Here is a 15,862-nt window from a genome sequence, read left to right on the forward strand (position 1 = left end):
GTTCTTTTTGTACCCATAACATTTTGGTATATAAAAACAAATGAACAGAAAACAAAAAAACCAAAAGTTTTGGAACCAGATAGACCTCTTTTGAATCCAGACTCTTGGGCTTCCTGGCAACCAGGTCTTTGACACATGGCTTTCTGCTTAGGTTCCTTATCTTTCTTGCAGAATTAGAGAGAAGCCGTTATGTGAAAACCAATGTAACTGCTCTGACACATAGTAGGTGATTAGTGAATGCTAATTTCCTTCCTTTTTCTCTTCCCTAAATTTGGATTAGCTTTGACATAAGTAGGGAAAATATCTTTATTCCCATTTTAGAGATGAGAAAATGGGGTATGGAGACTGATGTACTGATCTGCACGAGGCCACAGGGACAAGCTGGGTCTGGGTCACCGAAGTCCTCGACAGTACAGGAGAACTGCGAGGGAACTGGGTAAGCTGGTTTTTGATCCTGGCCCTACTGCTGCTCACTGGATGATGCCTCTGTGCCTCAGTTTCCTTGTCTGTAAAGTGGAGGTGGTTAGAGTATTTACCCCCCAAGGTTTATTGTGGGGATAAATGAGCTAGTGTCTATAAAGTGCTTGGACTGGCAACTAAAGGGTGGCTCTGATTATTAAATGCCTCATTACAGGGCCTACTCCCAGGGGCTTGTTTTTAGATATTTTCTTTTGGCATTCTGGGAGGGTGTCCTTTAGAATTCTGGGTGTCCTGCCTATTAAGGAGAGGTAAAAGGAGTCAGTACCCATCTATGTCACAGTGCTTCTCTGTGAGGGCCCGTGTGCACGTGTGGGCACCCTGTCAGGACCTGGGGTGCTGTCCCTGAGCAGTTGCCCACTGACCTCCACTCCATCAGCGGACCTGAGCTTGCATCAGGCTGTCCACTGGATATGTCCCTGCGTGACTGTGGTTCAGGGCGAGCTTGCTCTTTATATTCAACTGGCAACTGACAGACACCCTAAATTGATTCATATCCATGGTAACTGTCACCCAGGGGAACAGTGAGAAACAGGAGTCTTTTCTTTCCAACCTCATCAAACAGAGCCGGTGCCCAGAGACCAGCAGGCCTGACTCCCCCTCTGGCCGGCGCTGAGCTCGTCTCTTCGGAGAGGATGTGGGTGTCTCCTCCTCCTCTGTCCCTCCCAGGGCGCCCTGGCTGACTGCTCAAGGCCTGGACACTGCAGAACGGGGCCTGGGGCTTCTCGCCTTTGAAAACGCCCCCGAAGCCTGGCACCTCAGGTAATGGGTGGGAGGCTTGGGGAAGTGTTTGTCAGTCGTGGTCTGGAGGGGGCCGAGATTACTCAAAAAAGCTTGCATTTGTGGTAGTTTAGAGTTTTTAGGGAAAAGATTGGTGGTGATGTTTGTGGGGGAGGTCCTCGATCGACTTTATGATGGTAGGAAGACACGTCCTGTCTCTCTTTTATATCTGCTCTGAGGTATTTTTTCTCTGAAGGGTTTTTCCTCCTCTTCTGCTTCTGATGAGTTTTCTGGAGGGATGTATTGGTGTTCTGGTACCAGCTGGCAAGGGAGATACACACCTTGACTGATCTGAACAACTTTCTTGAGATCTTATTTGTCTTGATGGTCCCAAGAGGTAAAATATGATTTGTATTGAATTATAAATTTGTTATTCAGTTGGGCTCAAGTTCTGGGCTAGTTGCCCTGGAAACTTTGAGACCGATCAGAACATTGTTTTATAACATGTGTTCTTCAAAACTCTGGTCCTAAGAAATATTTCATGAACAAATAGGTATAAGTTCACATAGATATAGAAATTGCTTCATACGGGTCTATGGTCATATATATTTGGAAATCACTTCATACTCTAACCCTTATTGGAGCATTACAATACATAGAACATATGAAAGGTCCTGAGACATGGTCTAGTTAAGAAACTAGTTCAACATTATTTGAGTTCATGTTTCCCAAACTTCCTTTACTGGAATTTTTTTTCTTTTTTTTGTATTCACCTTTGTTCCACAAAACACAACTGGGGGATGGCTGGGCTGGAATTCCTTATACATTTCAAATTCATTCTACATTCCAGAACGTAGCTGGAACGAAACACAGAATTCATCCAAAATCCAGGGGGCTGCATCTCCCATTTCCCCTGCATTCGGAGTCACAGAGCTATAAATGTTCTTAGTGGGGTTGGGGAATGGGAGGCCGGATAGGGGGAAGCTGGATCCCTATTAAGCATCCTGGAAGGATGCTGTCTCACTTCTCCTCACACATACCTAAGAATAGAGAGTTCACTGCTTCCTGGGAAGCCATTTGTTAGAGTATCAGGAAGAGCAACCTCCTGCACATCCGGTTAAGTAGCACCCTGACCTCTGGAGCTGTGCAGCCGAGCCCAATTTATTGTAGCTTGTTATTCCCTCAGTGGCTCAATGGAGCCCTCACATTCCCCCACTGAGTTCATTTTTTCTATGTCTTCACAGTTCCTTATATGATGTCATGGCCTCACTGTCATGTTCTCATTCCTGTGGATGGAGTGTGTTTTGCTGATATCCTTCCCACAGCGTATAAGGAGAAGCAGATCTGAAAGCAGACTGAACATTTCCCTTCAGAATCTGGAGCAGCGCCTGCCCCTAGAAGGGATCAAGCTCTCACCTGCTTGCCTTTCTCCTAGGGCAGCAACTTTTAGGTGTAGGTTCTTTGATTAGACTGTCCATGCCATACAGGTCCACACCAGAGATGTGATTTGTATTCACATGGGTTGAATTAGGTGTCACCCTAGGTGAGGAGGATTTGTCAAGACTTTCCATTTTAGTCATTCTGTTCTCAGCACAAGAGTCTTTGGATATAAAGTCTCAGCAACCAAGTTGCCTTGTTATTTAGGAATCTGTCAGTTTCAAGTAATAGAAAACCCTCCTCAAAATGTCTTAACGAAAGAACTTTACACACACATTAGTTGGCATTTGGTAGTAAGGCTTGTGGTTTTCTTGATCCAGTGGCTTAAGGTGCCTCAAACATACCCTTTCACTTTGTCCCTTGATGGTGTCCCATTGTGTGAGCTGTGTGTGAGGATTTTCAAGGCTTTGGGACCCTCTGTTGAACCCTACGTGTTTGCCCTGCTCCAGGGAGAATAGCCATTTACCCATATTTTCCCTTGTTCTTTCCTAATTCCTGATGTCTCCAGTTTCTTTCTTTTGTTATTTCCATTCTTTTTGAAGAACTTCCCTTAGCCATTCTTTTAGGGTAGGCTTGATGGTGACAAATTCTCTTAGCTTCTTTTGTCTGAGGATGTCTTGATTTCAGTGTCATTCCTGAAGGATACTTATGCTGGGTATAGAATTTTGGGCTGACAGCTTTTTTCTTTCAAGATTTTTTTTTTTCTTTGTTTTTAGTTTTTTGAACTTTGATAGTGATATGTCCTGGAGTGGATTTCTTTAGGTTTATTCCATTTGGAATTTGCTCAATTCTTGAATCTGTAGATTAAAGTCTTTCACTATATTTGGAAAGCTTTCAGGCATTATTTCTTTGAATACTTTTTTAGCCCCACACTCTTTCTCCTCTCCACTCCAACAGTACAAGTGTTAGAGATTTGGTTATAGTCTCACAAGTCCCTGAGGTTCTGTTCCTTTCTTTTCAGTCTGTTTTCTCTCTGCTATATGTATTGGGTAGTTTCTATTGTTCTCTCTTCAAGTTTACTGATTCTGTCCTCTGTCATAGTCATAGTCACATTGAGTTGTTTATTTCAGTTGTATTTTTCAGTTCTAAAATTTCCAGTTGGTTCTTCTTTATATCTTCTGTTTCCTTGCTGAGACCTTCTACTTTTTCATGTGTTTCAAGCATGTTCATCAAAGCATTTTATGATAGCTTCTCTCAAATCCTTGTTAGATAATCCTAACATCTGTATCATTTTGGTGTTGCATCCCTGATTGGCTTTTCTCATTTAAGTTGATATTTTCCTTGTTCTTGGTATGATGAGTAATTTTCCGTTGTATCTTGGACATTTGGGTGTTAGGTGGTGAGACTCTAGATCCTACTTAGTCTCCTTCTTTTCAGCTGTCTAGGTGTAGCCCACAGATCTAGGTGGGGATGAATTTTTCCTACTGAGCCCCACGGCACCATCCTAGCAAAAGCAGAGCCCTGCCTCACACTGCCATGCCTTGCATCATTGGCAATGTGGGGAGGCGGGGGGTGTGGAATTCTATTCCCCGCTGGACCCTGCTGGGTGGAGCCTTAAAAAGAAAAACAAACATACAGAAATGTACACATATCGTGTGATGAATTTTCACAAACTGGAAACATGGGGCCATTTTTAAAATTTTCTGATTTGTTTGTATGTTCTTATAAAAATGTATCAAATCATTTCCTCTATTAGCTCCAGAATTATTCATTCACTTCATTCACTTCTTTCCTTCTACCCCTCATCTTGCTTTCTTTGTATTCATTCTTCCATTTCATTTATTTATTCACATACTAGTTTTTCTCCCTCCCTTCCCTCCTCCTTCCCATCCATCCACCCACCCATCCATCCATTATTGAAGGAACATGTATCCTCCTTCATGTTCCTTCCATGGCTGTGGGGCAGCGAACTTCTCTTCTCTAACACTTCTGTGGGGGTAAGGAATGAGAGGCACACCCCATGTGGGGTAAGGGGCTGGCTTTTCTTGGAGAAGTCCCTGAGGGGCAGCTGGGCCAGAAGCAGCATAATCAGAAAGCTTCAGTCCATGCCCTGTCACTACCACTGATTTCCTTTGAGACCCTCTGGGCCTCAGTTTCCCTCATCAGTAATACGAAGGGTTTGGCTTGGTCCTCTCTTTGACCCTGTGACTCAGGTTGCCTATATGATTTTGGAGGTTCCCTGGAACTTCCCAGGGGATGAGCCAGCCCACAGGGAGATACGGATTGAGTGGGGCCCATTCTGTGCCCTTGGCAGTGTCTGAGAACCTGCACCCAGCCTGCACTGCAGTCAGCCTCTCCCAGGCTCTCACGATCTGGGCTCTGAGGGGTGAGCTGGGGTGAGAAGGAACATGAGTGATATTTTGGGAGGATGAGTCAGTCCAAATGTTAGTCCAGAAACAGTACCAGCTTGCCTCCATTGTTCTACTTCCTTGTGTGGGTGTGTGTGTCGTGTGCAAGGTGGGGAGACTTCCAGCTCTTCTCCTCTACCTGGGGGAGGACCCAGGATACACAGAATCCAGTGTGAAGGGACCTGGAGGTCATCCAGTGCCTGATCCCCTTGTTTCACAAATGACAGTTTGGAAGCCCAGGGAGGATGGGGACTTGCCAGAAGCCACACAGTAAAGTTGATGACAGTGTCAGGTCTGGGACCAACCCCCTTGTCTCCTTGTCTTAAACCCTTGGTTTGTTCATATGCTAATCATCAGTAGGCTGGACTTGCTTTATCCTGAGAGGGGGGAACCCAAGGCCCAGCCTGAGCATTCGCCTCCCTGGGGCCTCCCCCAGGAGGGCCTTGCCACACCTGCTACATGTGAGCTAACCTCTCTTTGTGACTAAGACAGTGCTGGTTTTTAATGGGGCAATGCCGGCCAAGAGGTCACCCCAGACGCCCCTTCCCATCTTCCATACAATGTGTGGTGCTCAGACTCTGGTCTGTGGCCTGAAGATAACATTTCCAATGTCCGCTCCTGGGAAAAGCAGTGAATGTTGCAGGGAACGGTCCCCTGTCCTCTATGTCATCAGGGTTTGTGGTACTCCCGTCACATGAACTGAGTGTCTACTATGTGCTCTGGCTGGTGCTAGGATCTAGGGAGCTCATGGCCTGCCTAGTGTGTGTATGCAGCTGGCTGGGGCAGGGGTGGCCCAGGTGGACGATCACAGCTCAGTGTGCTGAATGGAGTTTTGATGGGGACATGTGGGGTTAGGGAAGCCGAGGAGATCCTGTGGAGTCAAGAAGGACTCCCCAGAGGAGAGCGGGACTTGGCCAGGGGCAATATGTATATGTATAGGGGGAGAAAGAGGTTCGAGAAAGGCTTTTTCTCAGTTATGTATTTAGAGGTTTATTTGCATATTTTAACTAGACATCTGGATATTTTGCAATGGGAAGTGTGGTCAGGATATCCAGTCTTTTCCATTGCTAGAAATAGAGCAGTTTAATTCATTTTACAAATCAGTAAGGGCCAAGAGGACCCTCAGGGACATTTTCATTGAGGGAATAGGGTCAAAATGTAATCATCATCCATTCACTGGATCACGTGTTTCAATTTTCAGGATACCAGTTTTTGAGATCTTGAGCTGCTTGCTCAAGGGCTGTCCTCTGTGGATGTGATGGGGACTACTTACCTGGTGTGTACAAGAGTCCTTCTCCCAGCTTGTGATTCTGCACGGTCAGTCCATTTAATTCATCATTTCAAGTATTTACTCAGTGCCTTCTGGGGCAGGCTGAGCCTCGTGCCCTGTGTCAGGTGTATAGAAATAATCACTCATGGTCCTTGTGTTCAGGGATTCACAGAACGGTGGGGGACACAGACACGGAGTCATCAAGCTCACCTGAGAATTAGTGAGATGACAGGGAACTTAGGGACTGGCGGAGACAGCCTCATACTCAAATTGGGTGATTGGAGGCCAGTTTCATGGGAGGGGTTTATCCAGGTGTGGGCAGGATGCGGAGAAATCATGGGGGAAGCGCTGAGGCCGGCTGGTCATGCTGGGCACCCCCACCATCCCTCCTAGGCTTGAAGGGGAGTAGTTATAGGACCTCGGAAACACAGAGGGCTGCCGGTCAGGAGCCATAACCTTGACCTTTGTGTGACAAGCCGTGACCTTCAGGTGAGGGGTGCAGCCAGCCCAGCAGGACTGCACAGGGGAATAGAATCCTGACCTCTCTCCTCTGTCTTCCACTGGCCAAACCCAAGGGAGCCAGAAGGCAGGGGACCTGTTAATGTAGCCTGGAGAGGTGGGCACAGAGCAGAGTGAAGGGGAGGGAGAGAGGCTGGGTTGTGGGGGGAGTGGGAAATAGCCTGCACTCAGACTCCTACTGGAAGGAGCAGGGAGCTTCTCCAGGAGAGGATGCTTGAGTTCTGTATCAGTTTCCTAGGCCTGCTGTAAAATGTACCACACACTGGGTGGCTTAGGGCCACAGAAATTTATTGGCTTATAGTGCTGAAGCCCACAAGTCCAAAGTCAACCCTGTTGGCAGGGCCACGCTCCCTCTGAATGTGCTAGGGAAGGATGATCCAGGCCTTGCTCCCAGCTTTGGTAGCTTGGCTGTGGCAGCCTAACTCCAATCTTCCCACAGCATTCTCCATGTGTGTGCGTGTGCACTCACATGTTCAAATTTCCCCTGTTTAGATGAAACCAGAGAGGGAAACAAACCATAAGAGACTCTTTTTTTTTTTTTAAAGATTTTATTTATTTATTTGAGACAGAATGAGAGAGAGAGAGAGAGCTCATGAGAGGGGGGAGGGTCGAGAGAGAAGCAGGCTCCCTGCCGAGCAGGGAGCCCGATGCGGGACTCGATCCAGGGACTCCAGGATCATGACCTGAGCCGAAGGCAGTCGCTTAACCGACTGAGCCACCCAGGCGCCCCACCATAAGAGACTCTTAATCATAGGAAACAAACTGAGGGTTGCTGGATGGGAGAGGGGTAGGGGGATGGGCTAACTGGATGATGGGCATTGAGGAGGGTATGTGATGTAATGAGCACTGGGTGTTATATAAGAGTGATGAATCACTGAACCCTACCTCTGAAACTAATAATACACTATATGTTAATTAAATTTAAATTTAAAAAATTTCCCCTTTTGATAAGGGCACCAGTCATATTGGATTAGGGGCCTACCCAACTCCAGCAGGACCTCCTCTTAATGGAGCCAGTTACATCTGCAAGAACTTATTTCCAAATAAGGTCCCATTCTGGGTTATTGGGACCTGAAATTTCAACATATGAATTTTTAGGAAACACAATTCAGCCCCTAACAAACTGTGTCTTGAAAGATGTGTAGGGATTCACCAGGCACGCAAGCATGGGTGTGTGAATGTGTGTGTGTGCATGTGCACGTGTGTATATGTGCATGTGTATGTGTGTATGAGTGTGTACATGCACGTGTGTGTACATGTATGTGTGTGGGGGCATTGCGTGCATGTGTGTATATGCACGTGTGTATGAGTGCATGTGTGTATGCACGTGTGTCTGCATGCGTAGGTCTATGCATGTGTATATGCACGTGTGTATGAGTGCGTGTGTGTATATGCAAGTGTGTATGTGTGGGTGCATGCATGTGTGGGCATGTGGGCTCATGCATGTGTGTGGTGCTATGCAGGGGGAGCTATTAGGCAGACACCCAGGGGCCTGAGAGCCACATGTTTGGGGTCTGTCAGGTGGCTTGGATGACGTTGAACCTGGTCTCTTCTCCCTCACTGCCTTCGCCTGTGCCCCGCAGGCTGCCATCCCCAGGAATTCTTCTGCCTGTGCCCTGGGCACCCTTCTGTCAGGGGCTGATCCAGGCTTTGCAGGGCTTGAAGCTTAAACAACGTGGGGGCTTCTTTAAGAAAGAAGACAAAATTCGATCTGAAAATATTTAGGATGACAAAAGAAATCACAACAAATTGGTGAGGCAGGAGATTCAAGTCCCCCCCTTCTGGGATCTCTTCAGATGAGTGGCCAGAAAGCTTCCAGATGGCAGCCTGCCCCTAGGCTCCCCGCTCTCCTATCCGGGCAACTCTCCCGGCTCTTGGGGCCCCGGGCTGGAGTTCAGCAGCTTCAGCTTCCGGGGCTTCCACCCCTGCTGGCACCTGGCCAGCTCTTTAGCCTTCAGGCTTCAGGCTGATACCACACCTCATGGCCCCAAGCTCACTCTGGTCATGTGGTCCCCAGCAGGGAGCATGTGACTCACCGAATGCCTGCCCTACCCCGCCCAGCAGAGCTCCGAGTGCTTTCCGAGGGTCAAACACCCGGGGAGGTGGGGAGAGCTGAGCTTCTCCCTGCTTGGCACGTGGGGGAACCGGGCCTCCAACAGCTTGTGTTTCGCCTGAGGTCGTGCAGTGGCTGGGATCAGATCCAGTCTGCCCCCAGAGCCCCGCCTCTCAAGAGCTGCACGAAATGTCCCTGCCTTATTGTAGGTAATGCAGGAATGCACAGGGAGTTTGGGGGGTTCTCTCTCCATTACTCGGCTCCTAAGGGCAAACAGTCGTCTTTCCTGTGTTTCTAGCATCTGGCAGAGACTGTGGCGCAGGAGGCCCTCTGGAGATGCATTACGCTCCACCGTCCAGCAGGGTCAGGGCGTGAACAGGGGGGCACAGGGAGAGATGGGGCTGAAGGAGGACAGGCGGGGGGCCGGGCTGGAGGGACTTGTCGGATGTGGTGCCAAGTGTGGCCTTTACCCGAAGACACTGGGAGCCACGAGGGGTGTGCGGCTGGGGAGCGATCATCGGGTCTGTATTTTCGAAGCTCTGACTCGGGCTGTGATGGAAGGATGGGGTTGGTGGGCGGTGCACGCATGCCCTCTCCCAGCAGAGCTCAGGGACACGAAGGCTGGCCTCATCCTGTCCCCGCGCTGTTTGGCGTTGCCACTGATGATTCACTCTCACTGATAAGCTATGAGACTTGGCAAGGGCTCACCTTGCTGGGCCTCAGTTTCCCCATTTGTAACCTCAGGTTTCTTCGTACCGACCTCGCAGGGGTAGGCCAGTGCAAAACGCATGGAAGCCTCTTCCTGCTCCTAGCTGCCACTGGTCCTGGTTTGGAGGAAGTGCCTCCTTCCTGGGGCCTCTGTTAAAGGGAGCTCAGGAGCTCAGTTCACCTTGCCGGCTTGCCACCTGAGGAGCGATGGAGGGTGGCAGCCTCCCTGTGGAGCCCAGTGGGCTTGTGGGGTTCTGGCCCTGGGGCCGGTGCCTGCCATGGAGGGGATCTTCTCAGTGCTTATGGGCTAGCTCTCCTGGTCCCGTCGTGGAGCGTGGTTGCTGCTCCTTCCACAGGAGAGGCTCCATGGGCCTGCTCTCAGTGGTGTCTCAGAGAAGAGGAGAGAACCCAGGAAGGTGCTAGAAAGGCCCAGAGAGGGTTCAGTCAGTAAGTCCTGGGCACGTGTGATTCAGTCAGCCAGGCCTCCTGGATGTGTGGCCAGCCTCCCACCAGCTTTCCCTGCTCTGTATTATGTATGCCTGCCTGTTTCCCTGTAACCAGCTTGGGGCATCTGCCTAGAAAACTTCGTAATGTCTTTGGGTGAATGGCTCTTTGCAAGGCTGTGTAAAATCAGTGAGGCCCCGGGCTCCCACTGCCCCCACCTTGTGCCCCTTGGATGGTGAGGGTTAGAAGGGGGTGGCGTGAGGATTGGGAGCAGTTATCACAATGTCAGCCTGGTGTTTCTGCCAAGGGCCTGGGCTCAGCGAGGAAGCACATATGGGCTATTAGTGTTCACATTTTCCAAAAGCTGGGATGGTGAAATTGGGCTGGGGAGGAGGCCCCAGGCTTCTCGCTATGCATGTGTTTCTGTTGGGGATGTGTACTACCAGAGATGCGGGGCCTAATGACAGGCTGGATGTAATCACAAGCCCGTTACCTGCCCTATTTAATCCTTACGGCTACCCTATCAAGTCAGTGTTGTTATCCCCATTTTATAGATGAGGAAACAGAAGTTGGGAAAGGTTAAGGACTGGCCAGAGGTCACAGCTGGAAGAAGCTCAATCAGGATTCAAAGCCAGCTCTGCCTAGTGCCAGGGCCTGGGTGCTCACACTCCCTGCCCCTCTGCATCTAGAAACAGCTGGAGAGCTGAAGCAGAATTGGGCTCACAGGCCCCTGCAGCAAAGCCAGGGGTTCACGGCCAACGGCATCCCTGCCCCAAGCCCACCACGCACTCCCTTGCTGTGGGCACCACGCAGTGGGGCCCAGCTGGCTCTCACCGGCAGCCCCACAGGACTGGTTGGCCACTTGGGAGTGCCCCGCGCCTGGCGGGGCCCCAGAGGAAGTGAGGCCAAGGGGAAATGTCTCCTGGCTCCCTCTGTCCCTCCTGCAGGAGCGATGGGCTCCTTCCGAGCAGTGGTTGCTATGCAGCCTTGTTTATGCAAGGAGAGCCTGGCAGAGGCCAGCAGCACTCGCAGCAGGACCAGGGGCCTGTTCAACAGCCTAGGGCTGGTCAGGCCCGGGGCCGCCTCGTCCTTGCCCATCCGGGCCCATGGGCCGCATGGTCCGCAGAGAGACACCAGAGCCTGGATTCCTCCAGTGACAGGGGTTGGCCTCTGGACAGAGAGGTGAGGGGGATGTGCAGGGGGAAGGGAATGGGAGGAGGGCCAGCCTGCCTGGAGTCCTCGGAGGGGTATGGAGGAGCTGATCTGAAGCAAGGACAAAGGGCTCTGAGGGATGGAGGCAGGGGGACTGTGGGGTGGTCCCTTCCTCTCTCTGGAGCCTGCTGCTCTCTGAGCCTGCGAGCTGAGGGGGGGGGGCTGCCCTCTCCTCCTGGCCATGGCCTCCGGCAAAGCTCCCTGTCTGGGGCTAAGCTCCACTCCCTGGGGGTGCCGAGGGATGAGGAAGGCTCTGTGTTAGGGGCACTGGGGCGCAGGCCTTGGACAGGCTGGAAGAAGCAGGATTCAAAGGCCGCTCTGCCTGCTGCGAGGCCTGGGTGCTCCCACCCCCTGCACTCCTGCGTCTGGGTTTGAATTCAGGCTCCACCTCTTACTGGCTGTGTGGACTTAGTCTCTTTTCATTCTGAGCCTCAGTTTCCTTGCCTGTGAAGTGGGGGTTAAGTGACGTTTCCCTTGGGGCTGCTCGTGAAGGGTGGAGATGGTAAGGAGAGAGAGGAGTGTGCTGGTCCCTGAGCTCAACGAAAGTTACTTTTGGTGGTGCCATTATTACTATAGCGGAGATGATCGTGTTCCTTTCCAGAGCAGATTTTGACCTCCTGAGACAAGGGTTTTGTGACCCACCTCTCCAGGACAAGGGCTCACACTGGTTGGGGACCTCGAAGGGCTGATGGTTCCTCCAGAGTCCTGGAAGGGACTCTAGGGCCTGTGCTGGGTGGAGGCATCGCTGCAGAGGGTCCTGGAGCACAGTGGTGCCCAGCCCCACCCAGGCGGGCCGTGCAGGGGTGTAGCCGGGCAGGTCCTTTCTAACCCCAGGCTGGCCAGCACAGCCCCTGCAGCCTTGGCCTAGCGGGCTTGAAGGAAAGGGAAGGTTGTGGGAGCAAGTGATGGGGAGGTGTCAGGCTGAGCTCAGGAGGGACCTACTTCAAGGTCACCCATTGCCCCCAGCGCCACCTCAAAGGAACCTGACCCAGCTCACCGGCATGATTAGAAGTTTATTACTTGTTTTATACTCAACCTCTTGCCGACAGAAAGATGTATAAAACTTACCACCTGTTCATAGTAGAATTTTAAAGTCAATGTGTAGCCCCCACTGCCCAGGGCAGGAAAGAGATGCCCTCTAGGGAAGCCCCCAGGTGCCTCCCTCACCGGACCCTTCCTGTCACAGCCGCCTCCCTGCCCCCCAGGGCTGACCACACTCCTCATTTCCCCTGGCTTTTCCGTAAAGTCTTACCATCTTTGTGTGCATGTCTAAGCTGTTGAATTTTGTCTTTGAAATTCATACAAACAGAATGGCGGCCTTTAATCTTCTGTGCCTAGCTTCTCTCAGTAAACATTGCACTGCCGAGTCACCCATGGTCCTGGGTGCAGTGGTGTTGAGTGGTTTTGTTCATTTTCATTGCTGTGGAATATTCCACGGCATGAATACCCATAACTTTTTCTCCAGCTTCCTGTTGGGCATTGGGATTATTTCCGGATTTGGGCCATTGCCAACAGAGCTGCTGTGAACATTCTTGTACTTCTGTCTTGGTTCACAGCATGCAAGGTTTTCTCGAGGGTAGACGCCTAGGAGCAGTCTTGCTGGGCATAGGGCTTGCATGTCTTTAACTTTAGTAGATGAGCCAGACCACTTTCCCCTGTGGCCGTGCCCACGTCCCCCTCGCCAGCCCTGCGTCGGAGGCCTGGCTGCTCTGCGTCTCACCAACACTTGGTGTCGTCCAGAGTCCTCATTTTTGGCAATCTTTGCAGACTGGCAACAGCGACAGCAGTCTGACTACTTTGCATTTCCCTGATCAGCAGGGGGTCAGGGTCTGTCTTGCCTTTCTTCCTCCTGGCTTTCCTCCTTCTTGGGGAGGCCCCCTTTCCCCCTGGTCTCCCTGCTCAGCCCCCTCATCATGCTGTTTTCCGACCTCCATTTTCCTCTCTGCCCTCCAGGCCTCTCTGTCCCTAGGCCCCATTCTCTTTCTTAGGGGACAGTCACTCATCTATGTTATTCCTTTTCCATCCATCTTGGAGCAGTAGTCCTGGGCTCCCATCTGGAGGTCTGAGATTTCCACTGGGTCTATGCTTCAGAACCTCTGGATTTGGGCCCTCCTTGCATCCCTTCCTGGGCCTTGGCTTTCCCTTCAATAAAATAAGGACAGAAGAAATGGCCCTCCACAGAAGTCCTTCTGTTTTCCAGGCAAAACCTGGCATATGTCCTGGAGAGGCACATGGAAGATTCTAGCTTTTGGTCAGGCAGAGTCAGCTTTCTCCTGGGGCCATTGGGAAAGGACAGAGCTGGTGGTCTGAAGCCTGCTGAGCTTCTTACAGGGAGACCTTTGTCAAGAGCCATTTCCTGGAACGGGACAGGCATGTAGATGCTAGGCATGGCCAGCACAAGTTTGCTGAGATGCTGATTGGAAGAGGTGTTTCTTTCTTCTCAGCCCCTCTGGTCCTCTCACACCTGTAAAGTGCTCACAGAATACAGTTTGATGACCAGAGCTCCAGCTCCTGGGCAGGGGTCCCCAAGCAGGGAAACCATGCAGAAAGCCTTCCTGGGGCAGTGACCGGGCCTCTCTGTGTGTCAGACTCCAGAACTAGGATCAAGCTCTTGGACAACTTAGCCCTTGATGGTGTAAATGTCAGGGTGGATGCAGCAGAAGACTTCCAAGGGCCGGCCAGTGGCTGTGTGATTTCAGGCAGGATTGACACAATGGCACACCAGGAAACGTGGTTCCCGGGAACGCACTGTCATGGCTTTGACCAGGCCCTGCAGTCTGAGGCACTGCCATGCCCACTGCTGAGGTGCCCATTTGGGGGAGGCCTGGGTGGGAGGGGGGGAGGAGGGAGCTGAGGACCCTGCCAGCCGGTGGCCAAGGGTATGGCCCCCATGGTACGCTTTGGCTCTTGAAGGCCCTGGGTATGTCCTGTAGCCTCTCCAGGCCCCACATTAACCCCTCAGTTACCAGCCAGAAGACTAGCTAACTTTCAGGGTCTCTTACAGCTGAAAAGTCAGAGACAGAGGAAGCAGTTGAAGGCTCCTCTTGTCCCCACCATGTGAAGCTTTGTTGAATTACTAGCACATGTTCTGATTTCTAATTTATATTTGCATCAAGATGATACACAAAAGCGGGGCAGGCTCAGAAGATTTTGAATTTTGGAAATTTATGGATATGTCACATACCCTTTTCAGTAGGGCCACCACTGCTCATCCAGTGCCTTGCTGTGAGTTAGAAAAAGACACCTCTTTATCAAGGCACTTTACTTCTATTCATCAGAGAAGGGCAATAAATGTGAAAATCTATAGTGTCTGCAGTGTAAATGATGTCTCTTTAATTATGATGCCTTGTGCAGTGCCCAACCTGAACAATCACACAAGGCGGCTGTGCTGGTCACTTACTGTCATTGTTTTCCAAACAGAGCTTAAATAAAACTTTTTCTCAACCAGAGGCCTTCCCATGTCTTCTAGACCAATGATTCTCGTATCAGAATTCCTGGGAGGTGGGGGGCTGTTCTGAATGTCACAGCCCTAGACATAGAGGCAGCTCTCTCCTTCCTCCCTCAACAGACACACACTGAACTATTGCAAATGGAAGGCCACCTTCCTCAGCTGTGATGGGAATAAAAATGGTCGAGAAGTTTTGCTTTGGGCTCTTGACCATGAGATCCACCCTGTCCCAGAAAGTCATTAAGATGCAGGTGCTAACTGCCTCCTTAACAGACTCTGTTCTGGTAAGAAGGGCTCTCTTGGAACATTTCCCAGCAAGGTGATACTTGAGCTGCTCTTCTAAGGGTCCTGCCCCAGCCTGTCCGCTGCCTCCTGCCCGCCCTGGAAAACTTCCGCAATGAAGGTCATCTGCCAGGTGGCACCTCATTCTGCCACCCAGCCTCAACCAGGCCTCTGGAGCTTCTTGCCCCAAAAGCTTTCAAAAAGAATATTTTCCCTCTTCTCGCACATCTTAACACATACACTAAGATCGTTATTAAAGAATAATATTAATAGCCCCCATTTGTTGAGTTCTTGCTTAGGGGCCAGATGATTTGAGATGCTTTTAGTATTTTATTGAATATGCTCAGTAACCTTGTGAGAAAGGCATTATTATTTCCCTTTTGCAGTTAAACGGAAGCTCAGGTCTAGTAATGCGTTGCGCGTGAAGTCTCGCAGCCGGTAGGCGGTGGAATTTAATGCAGGGCGGTTGTCCACTGTGCAGTACTGTGTTCTTCTGCTTCTAGCAGCAGAGAACGTCAGCCCCGATGCCTCCACTAGCCAGCTCGGTGGCCTCCATCCAGCTACTTAACCTCCCTGAGCCCCAGTCTTCTTAGGCATAAAATGAGGACAATAACATCTGCCTTGTTGCTCTATTTCAAAAGCTAAATGGCATGATGTGTGGCAGCACCTAGTACCGTGCCTGGTGCAAAGCAGCATGGAACTAAGAAATGTTAGTTCCCATCCCTTGTTTCTTCTCAACAAGACTGTCTATAATTTTGACATTTGGGGTTATAATTTTGATTTCTTCATTCATGCATGCTGCAAGCAGTCATGGAGCTCTTACTATGTGCCAGGTGCTGTGTTTGGCACTTTGTATTTCTTTACAGTCCCATAGGCCTGCTAGCTGAAGCACATCCTGCTATCTGGAGCACAGAAGGTTCCAGGAGCATTGACCCCACCTGATC

General features: G+C 50.5%; 1 protein-coding gene across 16 annotated transcripts in view; it reads left to right on the plus strand.

Moving 5' to 3' along the window:
• The window catches only part of TOGARAM2 (TOG array regulator of axonemal microtubules 2), a 91,897-nt gene that overhangs the window by 14,529 nt on the left and 61,506 nt on the right, over positions 1–15,862 (plus strand). For all 16 annotated transcript variants that reach the window (XR_010405491.1, XR_010405489.1, XR_010405490.1 and 13 more), the window contains exons 3-6: positions 322–436; positions 1,043–1,239; positions 2,442–2,649; positions 6,184–6,299. The gene's annotated coding sequence lies outside the window, so the exon portion shown is untranslated. The remainder of the gene's footprint in view (positions 1–321; positions 437–1,042; positions 1,240–2,441; positions 2,650–6,183; positions 6,300–15,862) is intronic.

The sequence above is a fragment of the Mirounga angustirostris genome, unplaced genomic scaffold (genome assembly GCF_029215605.1).
Source record: "Mirounga angustirostris isolate CCGP_5_RB_7025 unplaced genomic scaffold, mMirAng1.0.hap1 SCAF_10, whole genome shotgun sequence".
NCBI classification, from domain to species: domain Eukaryota; kingdom Metazoa; phylum Chordata; class Mammalia; order Carnivora; family Phocidae; genus Mirounga; species Mirounga angustirostris.